The sequence below is a fragment of the Sorex fumeus genome, unplaced genomic scaffold (genome assembly GCF_029834395.1).
Source record: "Sorex fumeus unplaced genomic scaffold, SorFum_2.1 ptg000036l, whole genome shotgun sequence".
NCBI lineage: Eukaryota > Metazoa > Chordata > Mammalia > Eulipotyphla > Soricidae > Sorex > Sorex fumeus.
In genome coordinates this window covers 12,929,629-12,945,307 of record NW_026606093.1, presented here as the reverse complement: position 1 = coordinate 12,945,307, position 15,679 = coordinate 12,929,629, and the positions used below count along the sequence as shown (strand labels likewise).

At 43.6% G+C, this 15,679-nt stretch overlaps 1 pseudogene; it reads right to left on the bottom strand.

Annotated features, from left to right (window-relative positions):
- Nucleotides 1-2,320: 2,320 nt before the first annotated feature.
- Nucleotides 2,321-13,685, bottom strand: LOC130027132 (myosin regulatory light chain 12B-like; annotated as a pseudogene).
- Between the last annotated feature and the right edge of the window lie 1,994 nt (nt 13,686-15,679).

Below are 15,679 nucleotides of genomic sequence, written 5' to 3'. Positions count from 1 at the left end.
TTGAGTTTCAGTCATACAACCCATCCCTCCATCAGTGCACATTCTCCACCATCAATATCCCCAGTATAACCTTGCCCCATTTACAACCCTCCCCCTGACTCTATGGCAGATAATTTCCCCCATACTCTCTCTCTACTTTGGGGCATTATGGTTTGCAATATAGATACTGAGAGGCTATCACATTTGGTCCTTTATCTACTTTCAGCACACATCTCCCACCCTGAACGATTCCTCCAACCATCATTGACTTAGTGATCCCCTCTCTATTTCAGCTGCCTTCTCCCCCAAATTATGAGATGGCTTCCAAATATAGGGCAATATTCCTGGCCCTTGTGCCTACTATCCTTGGGTGTCAGTCTCATATTATGTTATAGTCATTCTGTCTGCCCCTCTCTTTCTGACTCATTTCACTTAGCATGATACTCTCTATGTCCATCCACTTACAAGCAAATTTCATGACTTCATCTTTCCTAACAGTTTCAGAGCATTCCATTGTGTAGATATACTAAGTTTCTTTAACCACTTGTCTGTTCCCGGGCACTCGGGTTGCTTCCAGATTCTGGCTATTGTGAACAGTGCTGCAGTGAGCATATAGGTGCAGATGTCATTTCTCCTGTGCTCTTTTGCACCCTCAGGATATATTCCCAGAAATTGTATTGTGGGGTCATATGTAAGCCCAATTTCTAGTTTTTGAAAGAACGTCCATATTGTTTTCCAAAACGGCTGTACCAATCAACATTCCCACCAGCAGTGAAGGAGAGTCCTTTTTCCCCACATCCACACCAACACTGGTTGCTTTTGTTCTTTTGGATGTGTGCCAGTCTCTGTGGTGTGAGATAATATCTCATTTGTTGCTTTGATTTGCATCTCCCTGATGATTAGCGGTGTAGGGCATTTTTTCATGTGCCTTTTGGCCATTTGTTTTTCTTTTTTGAGGAAGCTTCTGTTCATTTCTTCTCCCCATTTTTTGATGGGGTTGGAGGCTTTTTTCTTGTACAGGTCTACTAGTGCCTTGTATATCCTAGATATTAACCCCTTATTTGGTAGGTGCCTGGCATTAGACATAGGTCAGAGTTCATTTTTTTTGCAGGTAGCTGAACAGTTTTCCCAGCACCACTTGTTGAAGAGGCTTTCCTTGTTCCACTTCACATTTCTTGCTACTTTATCAAAGATTAAGTGGTTATATATTTGAGAATCTGTGACAGAATATTCAACTCTGTTCCACTGGTCAGCGAATCTGTTTCTAGCACAATACCATGCTGTACTGCTTTGTAGTACAGTACTGCTTTGTAGTACAGTTTGAAATTGGGCAAGGTGATGCCACCCATCTTACTGTTGTGGGGGTTTATTGTTCCATATGAACTTCAGAAGTGCTTTGTCTATTTCTCTGAAGAATGTCATGGGTATCCAATAGGGGCCACATTAAATCTATATAGTGTTCTGAGGAGTATTGCCATTTTGTTAATGTTAATCCTACCGATCCATAAGTAGGGAATGTTTCTCCATTTACTAGTGTCTGCTCTTATTTCTTGAAGTGGTGTTTTGTGCAGAGCCAGGGGACAAGGGTGCTGCCGTGAGCACTGCTGTCCCGTCTATTCCTCTGCCCCTCTCGGAGAGCCTAGCAAGCTACCAAGAGTATCTCGCCCACACAGCAAAGCCTGGCAAGCTACCCCTGACATATTCAATATGCCAAACACAGTAACAAGTCTCACAATGTTACTGGGCCCACTCAAGCAAGTCGATGAAAAACGGGAGGACAGTGACAGTGACAGTGACAGTGTTTTGTAATTTACCTTGTATAGGTCCTTCACCTCTTTAGTTAAGCTGATTCCAAGGTACTTAATTTTCTGAGGTACTATTGTGAATACCTCTTTCTTCTCTTTCATCATTTGTACATAAGAAAGTCATGGACTTTGGGGTGTTGACTTTGTAGCCTACCACTTTACTATATAAACCTATTGTCTCTAGAAGCTTTTTTGTAGAGTCTTTAGGATTTTCTAAGTATATATATATATTAATTTTGAAATAGCAGTCTTATTATAGAAAAATTTAAAAATCCAGTGAAAGCAGAAATACCAAATACATTTTCCTGGGCTTTCACCTCGGTTGATTTTTATTTGCAATCTCTTTCCCAATACAACTTACAAACTTGTCCCCGGTTGCCATCTTATTATCCAAGTCCTAAGTGGCAGAAAGGTCTAGAATAAATACATCGAAAAGAGAGGAAAAGCTATAAAAACTCAATTGCATGCAACAGATCTGTGAAGGTGGAGGAAAGTGTCTGGGAAATGAAACAGAGGAAGACACAGTAGAGGTTCTCTCAACCGTCTTTGTCTTTTGCTCCATGTTTGAGGACATGTGACAACTCAATGTAATTAAAATTTCCCTCATTGTCTATTGGTGCTTCTCTGTACAGTTCATTTGCTTCCTCATCTGTAAACCCATCTCCTATTACGCTCAGCAGTTCTCTCAGGTCATCTTCCTGGATAGTTCCAGTTGCTTCTTCATCAAAGCAAGCCGAAGTATTTTTGATGACATCTCCTGGATCTGTGCCATTTAACATCATCCCCAAAACTGTGAGGAACCTGGTGAAATTTATGTGTCCAGAAGTCTCATTCATCATGGCATGGAGGCATGCACCAGTTGGATGTTCCCTAGGGAAGCAAGCACATCATGCAAATCTTCCATATCCATGAAACCGTCTCTCTTTTGGTCAATCTTGTTGAAGGCCTCTGAACTCCTGAGTCTGTAACTGGTGAAACACCACGAACACATTGGATGTTGCACGTGGCGAAGGGGTGGGGGGTGCTTTTTGGTGGTCTTGATATTTGTTGTTTTGCTTGACGTGATGGCTGTTTTAAGTCGCCGCCAGTCACCAGAACCCAGGATGCTCTGCAGAAGACGGTGGGCAACCCAGAGGAACGCTAGACTGGGTCGCCAGCATCACGGCGCCTGGCACTTCCCCATCTTTTTCTCTATCTAAGTGAATGAAAGCACGCCTCCGATTTTTCCCGTGACAGGTTTACTTCCAAGGATCATTCCTTCTCACCTTGAATTAATAATCTGTTATTTAAACTACCATTTGATTTTAATGTTTTAGCTGATTCATTTGTTTAAGGTCAGAATTGCTGTGTTTACTATATGCCAGGGATGGTTCTAAGAGCTTTCTTTACATACAATTCATTAAATTCTCACCAGTTATTAGTCATCATTTACATTTGTGGAAACTGAATCACAGCAAAACTCATAGAACCAGTAATCAATCTAGATAGGCAAGAGTCCATGCTTACATGTAAATTACCTCACTGTACATGACAACAAAACTGGTATCCCTGAAGAATATGCATTCCAATATTACTGAACTATGAATAATGTTCTAGGTTAAAGTCTTTGACAAATAAATGTCGTGATCCTTAAAGCCATATATAATACTAAATATCCAAAACGAATACTAAAATGAAATGTTCTCAACTAAAGTAAGCAAAGATCAGATTAAACGATCTCCTTTTCATCTAACAGAAAAGAATTCTACAAATCCAAAATATTTTTAAAGCAAAATAAAATCTCAGCTCCCTATCTTCCTGTCAAGTTACACAAAACTCCTATTCTCTTAGTAATATCTGATTTGCCAGAAAAGGAACTTGACCTTTTTTCTCTTTCATCTCTAGGTAAATTTAGATTATAGAATTTATGAAGACATTCATTTTAGCTTAAAAAGGCATAAAATGAGTGGAGGTAGATATTAAGTAGCTTGTTCAGTCAGAAGAAGGTAACAAGAATTCTACTTCTTAAATATAAGCTACTCTCTTGACTTCTTGAAATGAAATTTCCAGGACAAAGACATTTTATGGTCATTAAACTAGTACTCAAAAATGAGCATATAATCATTGTCAAAGATTTATGTGTGTATGTGTGTATGTGAAGGTACACATATATGTATAAATATATTTGTTTCATATGCTTACAATTGGCTTGAAATATACTGAAATTACAGCCAGTTTAGAATCAACTTTATAAAATAATCATAAATGACCAGGTAATTAACAAACTTCTGGCTTCTCTGAAATTCTGAAAATAGATTTTAGCTTAATGGGTTAAAAAAATATGTAAATACTAAGTACTTGCTGAGAGCACATCTGTATTCACTCTGTCTTGGAACTGTTGTATAATGAGGTGCTAATATAGCCAGCTATGGCTCACCCATCCCACCATCCCCCACAGAAATAAGTGTTTGTCCTAGACTTAACCCCTTTTCAGCAGCAGGTTCAAATTCCAGAACAACTTGCCCAAGGGTCACGTTGGCAAGAATGTGCTTATCTTGGAAACCTATAGGCCAGAATATGCTCATCCTTAAGATGTCATCAGATACTTCAGATATAACAGTGACTGGCCAATCAATGTTCCCCGATATCTGAGAACTGCTGGGTCTCATATTCTTACCTTCTTTCCAATATCAAGTCCATATGCTCTTCAGGACTATTTGTGAAATAAAAGAAAGAAGTTGTAAAAAGTCCTAAGAAAATATCTTAAAATTTTGAAGAAGGCCATTTTGGGGAAGAAAAAAGGCAATTTTTCAAAATGGCATTTATGCATGTGAATTTACAAAAAATTTTATAGTTTTCAATTCACACATTTTCTCGTGAAAAGATTTAATGAAGTGATTAATTAATTTCCATAACATCACACTCTAGAGTAAAAAGAAAGGAGACCTGGATTCTATCACAAGTCTTTCTACAAACTAGTTCTAATAATAATTCATTTCCTGCCCACCCTAGCTACTTTCCTCTAGAAAATAAAATATTATTAAAATAATTTCTAAAATCCCTTTCCACTAAGACTCTATTCTAGGCTCAAAACTATTTTGCTGAACTACAAATTTGTGTGTGGAGATATATATGTATATATTTGTGTATATATATCTATATACCAATATGATTAAAGTATATATAGGATTAAAATAAGCACATAAGCACTCTATTCTGGACACATTTATGCCATTCTCATTTTCTTTTTTTTTCTACTACTGTCATATAAAAAAGATATGTAGATTTTACAAAACTTCACAGATGCAGTTTTTCTCCCCTATTTTATTTTCAGAAATATAGTCATTTTATTTATGTGAGCATGTTTTTAATTTTGAGAAACTTGTTTTCACTTTAAAATATGGTAGTATCTGATGGGTTTGCCTTTTGGGATGAGCATACCCAGTGGTTCTCGGGCCTCTATGCTCAGGGAACACTTCTTCTGACTCTGAAGACCACAAAGGGTACCCAGGATTGAACCCAGGTTGGATATGTTCAAGTTAATAGCCTAATGTGCCTCTCCAGCCCTTGCCATTTTTTAATAAGTTTAATATTTTAATTTTCAATAATAAAATATCAATTCTATGTGATCCAGGATAATTTTTGAGTCTGAGGAACAGAAATTTTAAGTATTGATGATGCAGTGATCACATACTCCAGAGTAAGACTAAGTGCTAGTCGTACTTGTACAACTTAGAAGTGATAAAACATTGGGAACAGTTGCTCAACGTCTTGTTTTTCTCACCAACCTAATGTTACCAATTCTAATAATGCTTATCCAGAGCTGGAATGATAGTACAGTGCATAGGATGCTTGCCTTGCATAAGGTAAAGCCAGGTTCTATCCCCCACACCACACGTGGTACCTGAAGCACCACCAGTAGTGATCCCTGAGCACCCCAGTTTGTGGCCAAAAATAAAAATCATATTAGCAATAATAAGAATAATACTTAACTCAGAACCATCATGAATTTTTTTTTTCTTTTTATGTCACACCCAGAGATGCTCAGGGGTTACTCCTGGCTCATGCACTCAGGAATCACTCCTGGTGGTGCTCGGGGGGACCAAATGGGATGCTGGGAATGGAACCCTGGTTGACCTCTGTAAGGCAAACGTCCTACCCACTGTGCTATCACTCCAGCCCCTCATCATGAGATTTAAATGAGCTGATATGCTGGGCTTAGAATGACTGGTGCTAGCCAGCTTTCTCTTAGGTGCCCTCTCTTCCTCTTCACCCAGTTTACTTCCCTATTCTGCCTTTCTCTCCCCGCACCATCCTAGCCCTAACCCATGTTTATTTGCTTGGTTTGGTTTGGTTTGGTTTTGATTTGGTATGGTCTGTCTAGCATTGCCTTTGCCTTAGGCCGCAAGTAGCAGTGACTGGCACTGCTTCTCAGAGGGGCAGAAGTAGCTAGCTGCCAGCCCCTCCCGCGCCTAACCACAACCATCACTCTCATCTCCCTGTAACTTGGCAGCCAGTTGTACTTTAAATTTGCCCTTCACAGAAGCTCCATCAGCAAAAGACAACCAAAAAAATCAAAGCAAGCAATGCTAAGTTTTTAAAAACATGCTATGTCAGATGAATCAGGATGTAAAGTAGAAACGTTAACATTAGGAATAATCAATGAAATAGAAGAAGGAAGTGGAGAAAAAATGCCAGCAATTACACTGATTCCTTAAAGGGAAAGGTGATATTTTGATATTTACCCAGCCTCCTTTTAAAATATAAATTATTTTGGGGGGGCTGGAGCAATAGCACAGCAGGTGGGGAGTTTGCCTTGCATGCGGCTGGCTTGGGTTTGATTCCCAGCATCCCATATGATCCCCTGAGCATCGCCAGGGGTAATTCCTGAGTGCAGAGCCAGGAGTAACCCCTCTGCATAGCTGAGTGTGACCCAAAAAGAAAAAAATAATAATAAAATATAAACTATTTTCTTTCAGAGTCTTACACACACACAGAGAGAGAGAGAGAGAGAGAGAGAGAGAGAGAGAGAGAGAGAGAGAGAGTTACAATGAACTGGCTTAAATATTTTGATGAACCAGAGTCCCATGGTGTGCTCATGGCTAAATCTCAGTAACCTCCCAAGAGGAGGTCTTTGAGTTTTGTTAATGATTATAGTATTTTTATGTTTATTTTCTAGTATACATTTTTCACACGGATTTGCCTTTAATGTTTGGCAGTTGGCATTTTACTATTTAGCAAATGGTGGCTCCAAGAAGCTTAAAAACTTGCCCAAAGTCACAAACTGACAAAACTAATATTGGAGTACAAATGAAAATGGAAAATTTTCAAAGTCCTTGGGGAGCATAGGCAATACTCAGCAGAGGAGGGCGATGTCCTGTAGGGTGAAGAACAATACTAGACTTATTTTCACGGGGAGTCACACTTAAGTAAATCACCTTCACTATGAAAATAACCCCTAGTAATTCCCCAAGGTTTTTCAGTTTCCTTATTACCTTTACAACTCAAACTATATGTTCTCTCAATTTTTTTCTTACTAATTTGTTTGTACAATGACTGCCTATGTTCTATATCTGGGCTGCTTCTGAAAAGAGTGTTTATAAATTGAAAACAGCCTGCATTGCATGGGTGATGTCATTAAATATGTATTTGATCTATCCAGAGCTATCTGGCATTTGTCCTTTACCAACTTGACTGATTCTAATCATGTGAGCTTAAAAATGCACAATCAAATTAAATCAATGTCAAAGTTGTGCGGTAACTTGAGTCGATTAGAGTGGTTTTTTAAAAGAGAAAAGCATTAAAACTCATGAAGAATCCCTTTGAATTGTTGGTCATTCTGTTTGGTTTTGTTTTTTTTATTCGTAGGAGGTGGGGAGACGGACATACCCGTGTGTCAGTGCTCAGGGGCCACCCCTGGCTCTGCAACCAGGAGATGATATTCTCTCTTTGGTGGTGGTGGCGGGGTCAGGGGCGAGAGGGGCGTCACACCCATGGTGTTTAGGGATTACTTCTGACTCTGCACTCAGGAGTCATTCATGGCACTCAGGGGACCATATGGTATGACGGCGATTGAGCCCAAATCAGCCTCATGAAAGACAAGCGCCGTGCCAGCTATATTATCCCTCCAGCCAGGGGGATCAGATTCTGTACCAAGGATGGAACCCAGGCGAGGCTCACACAAAACATAAAAATTTTGTCTATGCTCCAGAGCAATAGCACAGCAGGTAGGGCGTTTTTTTGTCTTGCATGCGACCAATCCGGGTTCGATTCCCAGCATCCCATATGTTCCCCTGAGCACTGCCAGGAGTAATTTCTGAGTGCAAAGCCAGGAGTAACCTCTGAGCATTGCCAGGTGTGACCCAAAAAAGCAAAAAATAAAATAAATAAAACTTTGTCTAAGAAAAAGTTTTGGCATCATGGGGAAAATAATTTTTTAGGTCTTGAAAGTCAAAGAATCTGGGGTCTGTACCTGTGATAGATCAAAACTAATAAGGTAATGCTTTTTTACTTTTATTTTTTTAATTTATTAACTCTGTCCATTAGAACTTTGGGCAATAATGGAGTCATCTCTGTTAGGGCGACCTAATAAAAACCATTTAAACGAATAAATATGTTTTTAAAGTCACATGTGGTTATCAAGCACCTGAAATAGAATTAATGCTACAGAAAAAGTTAATTTTTAATTTCACTTCACTAAAATTTAAATAATCTTTGCAGATAGTGGCTTTTTATTGGACAGGGCATTGATACGCTTTCCCTTAATGATAAATAATCCTATGGTTCTGTGATCTTAAAGACTTCAAATTATGAAGTTAGGGTTAAGGTTTCAGTTTTTAAACTTCTGATCATTAATTGGGTAGTGAAATAAAATTGGCTTTCCAGATACAATATTTCCCAGAGGTTATTTTTGTTCTTATTTAATAAACAGCAAAGCAACTATATTTTGCAAAATTGAAAAGTGTGACCATAGGCTATATATACATTCAAAAATAAATAAATAAACTTGGTCTGAAGAGTTAATACCCAGTGGTAAGAATATGTGTATATCTGGGCTAGAGCGAGAGCACAGCGGTAGGGCGTTTGCCTTGCGTGCAGCCAGCCTGGCCGAGCTGGGTTCTATTCCTCTGCCCCTCTTGAAGAGCCCGGCAAGCTCCTGAGAGTATCTCGCCCACACGGCAAAGCCTGGCAAGACACCCGTGATATATTCAATATGCCAAACACAGTAACAACATGTCTCAAAATGGAGACGTTACTGGGTCTGCTCAAGCAAATCACAGGAGGACAGTGTTTGTTTGTTATGTATATATCTATATATACATATGCATGGAAAAACAGAAGAAAATATAAGAAAGGGAAGACATAGAGGAAACTCAGCTTTACCAAGACTGCATAGACTATGTTTTTGACAAGTATATTGGCCTCATGGTTTCTGCTAAATCCCCAATTCAGTACATCCTGAATTGGGGGTTTAAAATAGGCTAAGCCGTAAATACATCCTTTTAGCCAGAATTGTTAAACTCCAATTTCAGGGCAAACAACTGGACTGAGCTCTGGGGACAGAATGCCTGCCCTTCAGAAAAGGTAAAACTCCCCTGGGAAGAGCCAGGTGAATGAATAGGCAATGAAAATACAGTGGTAAATGCCACAACAGGAATAGACTCTGGATACACACACAGGCACTGCACACACACATAAACAAGAGGTTTCTAATTCCGTCTTGGCTCGTCAGGAAAGGTTTCAAGGGCAGAAAAGAAAGAAGGAGAGATTGGGGACGCAAGAGAAAGATGAAGAAGGGAAAGAAGAGAGAAAACAGTAGCTTGCTACTATTTGCAATATTTCTTCTGTTTCTATGGCTATGTTCTTTCATTTGGCATTATGTCACCAGCCATTCAAAGGTTGTTCACTTGAGTACATTTCAATCAATATTTATTTATTGACATTAAGAATTGATTTAAGAGCTCATGGTCCCTTTACTAAGAGTTCACCATGTACTGAGGCAAAAGACTTATGGGGAAAACATTTCCCCTAAAAAAATAAGTTTCTGGGTCAAATTTTGTGAAAAACATCTGTAGCACTGCAGCACTGTCCTCCTGTTGTTCATCGATTTGCTCGAGCGGGAGCCAGTAACATCTCCATTGTGAGACTTGGTTATTACTCTTTTTGGCATATCGAATATGCCACAGGAGCTTTCCAGGCTCTGCCATGCAGGCAAGATACTCTTGGTAGCTTGCCAGGCTCTCCGAGAGCGATGGAGGAATCGAACCGAGTCAGCCGCATGCAAGGCAAACACCCTACCCCTGTGCTATGTAGTAAAAATGTAATACTGTCTCCAGAGGGAGAGGAACAGATTCTAAAATATCTCTAAATTGTGGGATATAGTACTATGTAGCGGTTAAGTCATGAAATTCACATACAAGTGGTACTACATGAAAAGTATCATGTTAAGCGAAATGAGTCAGAAAGAGCGGGATAGACACAGAAAGATTGCATTCATCTGGGGAACATAAAGCAACAAAATGGGAGACTAACACCCAGGAGTGGCCGAGATTAGCACCAGGAATTTTGCTCCATGACTTGGAGGCCAGTCACACTTGCTAGGGGAAAAGGAAGCTCAGATAGAGAAGAGAGCACCAAATAAAGGGTGTTGGGAGGATCCTCCCAGGGTGGGAGAAGCATGCTGAAAGTAGACTATAGACCAAACATAATTGCTACTCAATGCCTCTCTTGCAAACCACAGCACCCTAAAGGATAGAGAGAAGAAAAGGGAATGCCCTGCCACAGAGGCAGGGTGGGATGGGGGGAGAAGTGGGGGAAGGATGTGGTGGTGGAGGATGGGCGCTGGTGGAGGGATGGTTGTTCGATCATTGTATAACTGAAACCCAAGCACAAAAATTTGTAAGTCTATAATTGTACCTCGTGGTTTCACTAATAAAAAAATAAATAAATACACAAATAAATAAATTGTGGGATATAAAAGAAACTTCCTATGGGACTAACAAGTGTGCAAAGGCAGTAAAAATGGAGAGCAGAAAACCTCATCTTCAGGAGGAACTGCCCCTGGCGGTGGGGGGATAGATAATTAGGGAAGGGACCCCTCTGCACCTTCTCTGAGGGAATATGTGTTGCCGATAAGTCTAGCTCGAGTGCAGAGGGAAAGTGGGAACCAGGCAAAGGGGGTGGTGTTGCTCACCCGAAACTCAACCACAAACTTCTTTTGTAACTGGAATTCATGGTGATTCCATTTAAAAAATAGTTCATAGAGTGTGCCTAACAGAGAAATTCTCAAGGGATCTGAGAACAATATGCACAATCTCAGCAACCAAAACATTTAAATTTGACTATCGGTTTAGTAATATGCTGTTGAGTGAAAGTTTTGTCTTCATTATATTCCCCCATATCAAGCATGTGCCTTGTATGTCTCATACTCTCATTAAGTGTTTAGATAAAAAAAAAACATTCTGAATAAATGTATATGAATATAATTTTTTTTTGGCTGGAGCAATAGCACAGCCGGTATGGCATTTGCCTTCCACGCGGCCGATCTGGGTTCGATTCCTCCGTCCCTCTCTCTGAGAGCCCGGCAAGCTACTGAGAGTAGCCCGCCCACATGGCAGAGCCTGGCAAGCTCCCGTGGCATATTCGATATGCCAAAAACAGTAACAAGAAGTCTCACAATGGAGATGTTACTGGTGCCCACTCGAACAAATTGATGAACAATGGGAGAACAGTGCTACAGATAGTGCTATAAATCTTTTTTAAAATGTAGTACTGTCTTGGAATGCATAATTTCTTTCTGAGAATTGCTAACTTTGTGCAAGATTTTCTACCCATTTAGACATCTCATCAAAATAAACTTCAGGAAGATTAAATAAACAGGGAAATGCCATTGCTATGCAAATTTACTAATTCAATTTACAATTTGTAAATTAAGTCATTTCTATAGCAGGGTGATCAAGGTTTAGGATTTACCTCTGACAACCAGGGTTCAAAGTACAGTTTCTCTACTCCAGGCTGCTGTGAGGCCTTGGGGCATAATCTAATCTATCTAGGCCTCAATTTCCTTATTTGTAAGGAAGAAGGTTAGGTAGATAATGGGGACTTATTAGCTCTTGACCTCACAGAGATCATAAAAGAATCAAATGTTCCCCTACTTATAAGGAACTTAAAATAGCACCTGCCCTAAGTAGAACATGCATATTAGCTGGTTTTATTGGATTCTAATTGCATAAACCTAAAAAAAATAAATACACATACTTACGCCAAAGTTAAAAACCAATGTGTAGGAGCAAGGAACATAGCTCCAGAACTGCTGAATTTTTAATTTCTACCTAACACCACATTCCCCCCTTTCCTTCTCAACGCCCGTGAGAGAGGCCCAAAGATGTGGAAAATAAGAAATATCCCAACGTGGAAAATCAGGGATAAGGACAAGTGGCAAATTTCGCGGCTTTCTTTAAATCAGTGTTTCCTAAGGAGCCGGCTAGAGCCCTCCCCACGGACCCAGCAATAGCCTCAGTGCTTTGGGGTGCAGTGGGATGTGGGGATGCTTTCCACCCCTTAATTTAGGAAGGTGGATGGGGGCAGATGCTGAAAGGATTGGGTCTTTTTGTTTGCTTTCTGAACAAGGGGGGTTAAAGCCAAATAAGTTTGGGAACCTCTGCAAACTGTGTTTATGCCCCTGCTTGGGAGTGGGGAGGGGGAAAACCCCTGGAAAGTGGGTAGGAAGTCAGACCGGCTACCCAGGAGATAGCGCAGACCCGCAGTGCATCCAGGCCAGCGCGTGTCAGCTTGAATGTAGGTATGCATGCAGGTATGTGTCAGCTTGCATGTAGGTATGTGTGCACGTATGAAGTCCTATACTTACCTATTCTGTTAACAAACTGATGACACCACTGGAGGAAAAGGTGACAGTTTTATTAGAAGGAACATCAAAGGGCAAGCATTCACTCGGAGCGGAGCACTCGGGTAATAAGCGTTTCAGGACAGCGGCTCTCGGGCATCTGGAAGGTCTGCCCCACCAATCAGGAACGGGAAGGGGAAATCTTGGCCCTGGCCACCCACGAGGCTTAGCCTGGCATCTCCGGGACTCCAGGAGGCCTGACCTGGCATCTCCGGTGCAAGTCTCGGGTTCTTGAGAAACCTCAGGGGCTCCTGGGGACGGGGAGGACGGGGCTCAGTGACCGAGTCGGGTGAGTGGTACTCAGGGTCAGTGATGCTTCAGAACGCCTCTAGGCCGGCTGGTCACGGACAGGCCAGCCTCACCCCTTCCTCCCCCGCCGGGACACGCTCTGCACGGCTCCGCACGGCGAGACTGTCCACGGGGCGGGCCAGGCCGGGTGGTCGCGCCCCTGCGGCCTCCCGAGTGGGCTCCCTGTGCGGCCGCGGCGCCCGTGGGCACTCGGCCGCTCTGGACCGCGCCGGGTCGCTGCAAACGTTCCAGGCTCTCTAGGTTTCCGTGTCGCCAGGCTGGGCGCACCCGGGGCGGGGAGGGCCTGCAGCTGGCTGGCTGCCCGGGCACCCGCCGGGCACCCGCCGGGGCCGGGGACAGGCCGGGGGTCGCAGCGCCGTCCCGCCACGGTCCGGGACGTCCTCCTCCTCCCCTCCCCCTCCTCCACTCCCCTTCTCTCCTCCTTCCCTTCCTCCTCCTCCTTCTCTTCCTCCTCCTCCTCCCCGCCTCCCCATCCCCCCCTGCTGCGTCCCGGGTCCCCGGGCTGGGAGGCGGCGCCTGGGTGAATCACCGTCACGTGGAGCCCGCCCGGGCCGCCCCTGGCGCTCAGGCTCGGTGGAAATTTCCGGAGCGCCCGTGGGGCTGCGCGGCAGGCCCCGCCCGGCCGCCCCCCAGCCCGGCGCCGCCCCCAGCCCGGCGCCGCCGCGGCCCCGGCTTCCTGCGCCCGCGACCTGCGCGCAGCCGCCGGGCATCCTGCGAGGCCCCACCGGCGCCTCCGGGACGCCGGGCCCGCGGCCCTACCACCCCCACCCCACCCCGACCCGCCGCACCCCCGGAGGCGTGCAGGACAAGGGGGGATGCGCCTGGTAATCCTCGGCATCTCCTCTCTGTCGCTCCAGGGCGCCGGGCCCCGCGGCCCTTCTCCCCCCACCCCGACCCGCCGCACCCCGGAGGCGTGGGGGACCGAGGGGGATGCGCCCGGAATTGTCCTTGGCATCTGCCCTCTGTCTCTCCAGGGCACCCCGCGCCTTCCAGGGCGTCGCTGGAAGCAGCGGCTCACCCGCGTGGTTGGGATTTACTTAACGCCCAGGAAGAGGAGTGATTGCGCCTTTCGCTGAACGAACGCATAACGTAGTCTGCTTCTTTCTAGCAAACCACAAATGAAAGTTCTTTTTTGTTGTTGTTGCTTTTTTGGGTCACACCCAGCGATACACAGGGGTTATTCCTGGCTCATGCACTCAGGAATTACTCCTGGCGGTGCTAGGGCGACCATATGTGACGCTGGGAATCAAACCCGGGCCGCCACTGCGCAAGGCAAATGCCCTACCCGCTGCTATATCGCTCCAGCCTCTGGAAGTTCTTCCTGAGACAGTAACTTTGGAGTTGTTGGCCCCATCTCCCCCTCTCACCCCCACCCGGAGGGTGACAAAGGGCCGCTCGATGGGTGACCAGATTTTGCTTGAAAGCACGTGGGAGGTATGCATGGTTCACCTCAAGAATGCATACACAGGCAGAGACTGGTTGCTTCTGAGCTGTCCTTTCAAGGGGGACACTGAATAAGGAGGGGTGCTAAGAAGTATGCGTTAGTTGGGTGGCCCCCAAATAGGTTTCTCAGGATACACGTATGATGAGCGGATGAAGGTGCCAACGGTTTGAGCCAAAACAGTGGGAATTTGACCTGAGTCAAGATCCCACAACCAAGCCCAGATTTTAAAATGCTTTCCATCCAAGAACCAGAACGGCAGGTATGTTAATTTTAATAAATCCCTATTTCAGTATCTTAGCCTAGGGCAAAGAAAGATCCGGAAACTGACTGAAAGCCAGGAATTAAGTTCGTTGTGGCCTAAGATTTTGTTGAGAAGAACATATCATTCAGTCCCTATCATTTAACTTGGACAAGAAAACAGACTCCCAACAATTAAGAGAGTAAAATAAAGATTTTTTTAAATTAGCTTATGTTGAAAAGTTGTAAGATTCTGAAGTTGTTGTTTTCTTTTTTTTTTTTTTCCATTTAATGCAGCACTAGAATTACTGTTCTAGGGGCTGGAGCAATAACACAGCGGGTAGGGCGTTTGCCTTGCACACAGCCAACCCGGGTTCAACATCCCATATGGTCCCCTGAGCACCGCCAGGGGTAATTCCTGAGTGCAGATCCAGGAGTAACCCCAATGAATTGCCAGGTATGACCCAAAAAGAAAAAAAAATTAAAAATTAGAATTACCCTTCTATAGTACTGTCCTCCCATTCATCCATTTGTTCGAGTGGGCCCAGTAACATCTCCGTTGTGAGACTTGTTACTGTGTTCAAATACGACACGCGTAACTTGCCAGTCTTTGCAGTGCAGGTGAGATACTCTCTATACTTTGCCAGACTCTCTGAGAGGGGCAGAGGATTCAAACCCGACTCGGCTGGGCCTGGCTGTGTGCAAGGCAAACACCCTACCACTGTGCTATCGCTCCAGCCCTACATAAATCATATAAATCTAGGGTCTGGGAGGTAGTACAGCAGTTCATGCTCATGCCTAGCATGCACACAATCCTGTTAGATTTCTGGCACTGCATTGTCCCCGATGCGTTGGAGGGTACAGCCTTGGAGGTCCTTGAACACTGCTGGGAAGATTCCAGGACCCAAATATCACAGCCTCCTTGGGCTCTTGCATTGAGCCAACTGCTGGGTTCGCTGAGACAAACCAGTGGTCCCCGGACTCCTAAGCACTACTTGGAAAGTCATGTAAATCTGTTCATTA